The sequence below is a fragment of the Siphateles boraxobius genome, unplaced genomic scaffold, assembly GCF_051911475.1.
Source record: "Siphateles boraxobius isolate OS27281-9 unplaced genomic scaffold, OSU_SipBor_1 30, whole genome shotgun sequence".
NCBI classification, from domain to species: Eukaryota; Metazoa; Chordata; class Actinopteri; order Cypriniformes; family Leuciscidae; genus Siphateles; species Siphateles boraxobius.
In genome coordinates this window covers 9,061,008-9,067,248 of record NW_027508920.1, presented here as the reverse complement: position 1 = coordinate 9,067,248, position 6,241 = coordinate 9,061,008, and the positions used below count along the sequence as shown (strand labels likewise).

General features: G+C 31.0%; 1 long non-coding RNA gene across 1 annotated transcript; it reads left to right on the top strand.

The window, feature by feature from the left end:
- The first annotated feature begins 67 nt into the window (after positions 1-67).
- On the top strand, positions 68-1,158 carry LOC143757261 (uncharacterized). The gene is made up of 2 exons (XR_013210460.1): positions 68-191; positions 804-1,158. It is a non-coding gene; the product is annotated as an uncharacterized LOC143757261 (long non-coding RNA).
- Positions 1,159-6,241: the final 5,083 nt, after the last annotated feature.

The following is a 6,241-nucleotide window of genomic DNA, read 5'->3' as shown; positions in this document are numbered from 1 at the left end:
ATTTATACACCCCGAATCACTACATGAGCCCCTTTCACACAGCGCGTTGATCCCGGGAAATTGCCAGAGTGCCTCCTGTGTGAATGCAAACACGTCCCTGGATTGATGCCGGGACCTAGTAACATTGCCGGTATCAGTCCTGGAACACGCTCTGTGTGAACAAAAGCCGTAATCAATGCCGTAAGGTGCGTGTCGTAGTGACGACGCTGAAGCTGGGATCTTTCGCCAGCTAGTGAAACTGTACTTAATGCGATAGTTTACGATCGAATCAGAGAAAAAAAAAAAAACACTAGCGAGAGAGAAATTGCAGCTCATAAGCAAACTTAAGACGCTGGAGACATTACATGTCACATCGACATCACGCGTCTAACGGGATCTTTACGGGTTGTGAACGCACGCACAGATTCCGGACAAATACTGGCAGTGTGAATGAACCAAAATCAAACAATCCCGCAATAAACCCCGAGTCACATTATCCGTGTATTTTCCGGAATCTCTGTGTGAAAGGGGCTATATAGTGTATAGCAGTGGTTCTCAACTCCAGTCCTCGGGACCCACTGCTCTGCAAATTTTGTATGTCTCTCTTATCTGACACACCCAGTTCAGATTATGGAGTCTCTCCTAACGTGCTGATGATCTGAATCAGGTGTATTACATAAGGAGACATACAAAATGTGCAGAGCAGTGGGTCCCGAGGACTGGAGTTGAGAACCACTGGTGTATAGGATTGCTGGCCTCTGAGGTCATATTAGGAAATTATGGTAGCAGCGTGGATCAGGACAGATCTTGAAGTACAAATGTAGGGTGCATTGACGTTATAGAACTGTTCGGTTGACAAAAAATCTAATCTTTTTGGAGATGTTTTTGCCCTTTGTTAAACTTAATTGGCCTAATATGCATTTTATTCTAACTTTACCATTGTACAATTTTTTTTCAGTCTGCTGTCTAGTCCCTGTATCAAGAGGTCAATTAATCAACATGAGAATGATAATGTCATGCGTATTGCAATTCCATATGCTCCTCAAGTCTAGGTCACCTTCCTTCATTTATATAGTGCTTTTAACAATATGGGACTACGGTTATGATGCAACAGAGTAAAAATTCTAGGTAGTAACATTAACATTTTAATTTATTTACAGGAGGAGCATTGAACAAATGCGGAGTAATGTGGAAAACCTTGGTCCTGAATCTGAGCTGGATTTGGCCACGCACCGCTTTGGGCCTACAGCGGCTGAGGTTTTCTTTTCCTTTTTAGAGGACTCTTTGAAATGAATGAACCGTACCCATGTTCCTGCACACATGTACAAAAAAGAAATGCTCAATTACTTGATTTGATATTTGACAAGGCTTTTATTTTCGTAGTCAATTGTTGTATAGTAACTTTTACTAATTACTGGAGGACTCATAGTGGAGAACAAGTACAACGTTTGATAAAATGGCAAAACTGCATTTGAATAAAAAGTATTTTTCAAACCTTATTTGTATTATCTTTTTGGACCACTGATTGCTTTGTGTTTTCTTCTTGATTTAATAGGGAAACTTGATATGACATCTGCCCTCGTCTCTGGGGCAGTGTTTCTGTCAGTCTTCCTTTTTCTGTTTGCAAATAGTGGGCGTATTTTACGTGACTTGTCCTCATCACAAAGTCGCACAAATCTTTTAAAGTTTATATTTTCTTCCTTTGTTTGCACTTCTAGTTCATTGACTTTATGGGCAATGTCCTCAGGAATTCTCACCGATGTCTGTAGAGTCTTCAAAATGCTTTCCAGTTTCCTGATAGTTGTACTACGCCTATCTTCATCTGCATTTTCATCCTGTATAGGCTCAACTGAAATGTTAATTGCATGGTTTGATGTCGTCTCATTTAAAAGTCCTTTTGCAAGTAGTAGACAAGCACATTTTTTATGATATGAGAAAGTACAGCACATTTTTTATGATATGAGAAAGTACAGCAGTCACATACATTCGTCACTATACATGATTTTGATACTGCTCTTCCAAATAAGCTTTCAAACTCTAGTGTTTGAGGCTTTGTAGAAATGCTATACTTATTCTTTTGAATCAAGTTGTTGGCATGGGTTTGCAGTTGTGTGTCCATATCTGGAAAGGTCTCACCATCACCACAAGTGATAAGACTTAATAAAATGAGATGCTTACATGTACCAGCGAGAGAACTGCAGAATTGCTCTGCAGGGAATACACAGTAAACTACATGTGGATTATTTTCAGATGGAACATTGTATACATATGTTTCTGTTGAAGCTGCGGTAACTGCTGTGGCCCAACCATTGTCCAGCATCCTCTGAGCAGACTTCTTTATTTCTTACATTTTACATTCCAGAGGGTTATGGACCCTCCCAGCAGACTGCAAATCCTGTATTATGTTGAAGTACTTGTCAGTCTTGTTTAGTAGCACAACAATCAAATGATCCAATCCACGATTCCGGATGCCACAGAGGAATTGATATTTTAAACAGTGGAACAAGCTATAAAGGAAATAAAAGCAGAGAGATCAGTATGTTGAATGAGGAGCAGCAACAGGTTTGAAAAATTACAATGTACTCTTTAAAAAATAAAAAAATACGCAAAACACCGTGCTAGCTTTCAGCTAGCCCACTAATAACGCATTAGTTAGAAAGAAAGATAGATAGATAGATTAGTTAGAAAGAAAGATAGATAGATTAGTTAGAAAGAAAGATAGATTAGTTAGAAATAAAGATTGATTAGTTAGAAAGAAAGATAGATTAGTTAGAAAGAAAGAAAGATTAGTTAGAAAGAAAGATTAGTAGAAAGAAAGATACATAGATTAGTTAGAAAGAAAGATAGATAGATTAGTTAGAAAGAAAGATAGATAGATTAGTCAGAAAGAAAGATAGATTAGTTAGAAAGAAAGAAAGATTAGTTAGAAAGAAAGATGGATTTGTTAGAAAGAAAGATGGATTAGTTAGAAAGAAAGAAAGATAGATTAGTTAGAAAGAAGATTAGTTAGAAACAAAGAAAGATGGATTAGTTAGAAAGACAGATGGATTAGTTAGAAAGAAAGAAAGAAAGATGGATTAGTTAGAAAGAAAGAAAGATTAGTTAGAAACAAAGAAAGATAGATAGATTTGTTAGAAAGAAAGAGATTAGTTAGAAAGAAAGAAAGATTAATTAGAAAGAAAGATAGATTAGTTAGAAAGAAAGAAAGATAGATTAGTTAGAAAGAAAGATAGATAGATTAGTTAGAAAGAAAGATAGATAGATTAGTTAGAAAGAAAGAAAGATAGATTAGTTAGAAAGAAAGATAGATAGATTAGATAGAAAGAAAGATAGATAGATTAGTTAGAAAGAAAGATAGATAGATTAGTTAGAAAGAAAGATAGATAGATTAGTTAGAAAGAAAGATAGATAGATTATTTAGAAAGAAAGATAGATAAGTTAGAAAGATAGATAGATAGAAAAAGAAAGATTAGTTAGAAAGAAAGATAGATAGATTAGTTAGAAAGAAAGATGAATTAGTTAGAAAGACAGATGGATTAGTTAGAAAGAAAGAAAGAAAGAAAGATAGATTAGTTAGAAAGAAAGATAGATTAATTAGAAAGAAAGAAAGATAGATTAGTTAGAAAGAAAGATAGATAGATTAGATAGAAAGATAGATAGATAGATTAGTTAGAAAGAAAGATAGATAGATTAGTTAGAAAGAAAGATAGATAGATTAGTTAGAAAGAAAGATAGATAGATTATTTAGAAAGAAAGATAGATAAGTTAGAAAGAAAGATGGATTTGTTAGAAAACAAGAAAGATTAGTTAGAAAGAAAGATAGATAGATTAGTTAGAAAGAAAGAAAGATGGATTAGTTAGAAAGACAGATGGATTAGTTAGAAATAAAGAAAGAAAGATGGATTAGTTAGAAAGAAAGAAAGATTAGTTAGAAACAAAGAAAGATAGATAGATTTGTTAGAAATAAAGAAAGATTAGTTAGAAAGAAATAAAGATTAGTTAGAAAGAAAGATTGACTTGTTAGAAAAAAAGAAAGATTAGTTAGAAAGAAAGAAAGATGGATTAGTTAGAAAGAAAGATGGATTAGTTAGAAAGAAAGATGGATTAGTTAGAAAGAAAGGAAGATAGATAATTTAGAAAGAAAGAGAAAGAAAGATAGATTAGTTAGAAAGGAAGAAAAAGAAAGATAGAATAGTTAAAAAGAAAGAAAGATGGATTAGTTAGAAAGAAAGATAGATTAGTTAGAAAGAAAGAAAGAGAAAGAAAGATAGATTAGTTAGAAAGAAAGATAGATAGATTAGTTTGAAAGAAAGATAGATTAAATAGAAAGAAAGAAAGAAAGATTAGTTAGAAAGAAAGATAGATCAGTTAGAAAGAAAGAAAGATTATTAGATAGATAGATAGATAGATAGATAGATAAGTTTATTAGTACATATAGAATGGTTGAAAAGATTTGTTAGAAAGAAAGAAAGAGATTGGTTAGAAAGAAAAAAGATAGATTAGTTAGAAAGAAATATAGATAGATTAGTTAGAAAGAAAGATAGATAGATAGATTAGTTAAAAAAAGAAAGAAAGATAGATTAGTTAGAAAGAAAGATAGATAGATAGATCAGTTAGAAAGATAGATAGATAGTTAGAAAGAACGATAGATTAGTTAGACAGAAAGAACGATAGATTAGTTAAAAAAGAAGAAAGATAGATTAGTTAGAAAGAAGGAAAGATTAGTTAGAAACAAAGAAAGATAGATAGATTAGTTAGAAAGAAAGAAAGATTACTTAAAAAGAAAGATGGATTTGTTAGAAAAAAAGAAAGATTAGTTAGAAAGAAAGAAAGCTGGATTAGTTAGAAAGAAAAAATGGATTAGTTAGAAAGAAAGAAAGAAAGATGGATTAGTTAGAAAAATAGAAAGATTAGTTAGAAAGAAAGAAAGAAAGATTAGTTAGAAAGAAAGGAAGATAGATAAGTTAGAAAGAAAGAAAGAGAAAGAAAGATAGATTAGTTAGAAAGAAAGAAAGAGAAAGAAAGATAGATTAGTTAGAAAGAAAGATAGATGTATTAGTTAGAAAGAAAGATAGATTAAGTAGAAAAAAAGAAAGACAGAAACAAAGATTAGTTAGAAAGAAAGAAAGAAAGAATAGTTAGAAAGAAAACGATTGGTTAAAAAGATAGATAAATAATAGATAGATAGAAAGATTAGTTTCAATGAAAGAAAGATTTGTTAGAAAGAAAGAAAGATTAGTTAGAAAGAAAGATAGATAGAAAGAAAGATTAGTTAGAAAGACAGAAAGATCGATTTGAAAGAAAGATCAGTAAGATAGAAAGAAAGAAAGATAGATAGATTAGTTAGAAAGAAAGATAGATAGATTAGTTAGAAAGAAAGAAAGATAGATTAGTTAGAAAGAAAGATAGATAGATTAGATAGAAAGAAAGATAGATAGATTAGTCAGAAAGAAAGATAGATAGATTAGTTAGAAAGAAAGATAGATAGATTAGTTAGAAAGAAACATAGATAGATTATTTAGAAAGAAAGATAGATAAGTTAGAAAGAAAGATGGATTTGTTAGAAAAAAAGAAAGATTAGATAGAAAGAAAGATAGATAGATTAGATAGAAAGAAAGAAAGATGGATTAGTTAGAAAGACAGATGGATTAGTTAGAAAGAAAGAAAGATAGATTAGTTAGAAAGAAAGAAAGATAGATAAGTTAGAAAGATAGATAGATAGAAAAAGAAAGATTAGTTAGAAAGAAAGATAGATAGATTAGTTAGAAAGAAAGATGAATTAGTTAGAAAGACAGATGGATTAGTTAGAAAGAAAGAAAGAAAGAAAGATAGATTAGTTAGAAAGAAAGATAGATTAATTAGAAAGAAAGAAAGATAGATTAGTTAGAAAGAAAGATAGATAGATTAGATAGAAAGATAGATAGATAGATTAGTTAGAAAGAAAGATAGATAGATTAGTTAGAAAGAAAGATAGATAGATTAGTTAGAAAGAAAGATAGATAGATTATTTAGAAAGAAAGATAGATAAGTTAGAAAGAAAGATGGATTTGTTAGAAAACAAGAAAGATTAGTTAGAAAGAAAGATAGATAGATTAGTTAGAAAGAAAGAAAGATGGATTAGTTAGAAAGACAGATGGATTAGTTAGAAATAAAGAAAGAAAGATGGATTAGTTAGAAAGAAAGATAGATTAGTTAGAAAGAAAGAAAGAGAAAGAAAGATAGATTAGTTAGAAAGAAAGATAGATAGATTAGTTTGAAAGAA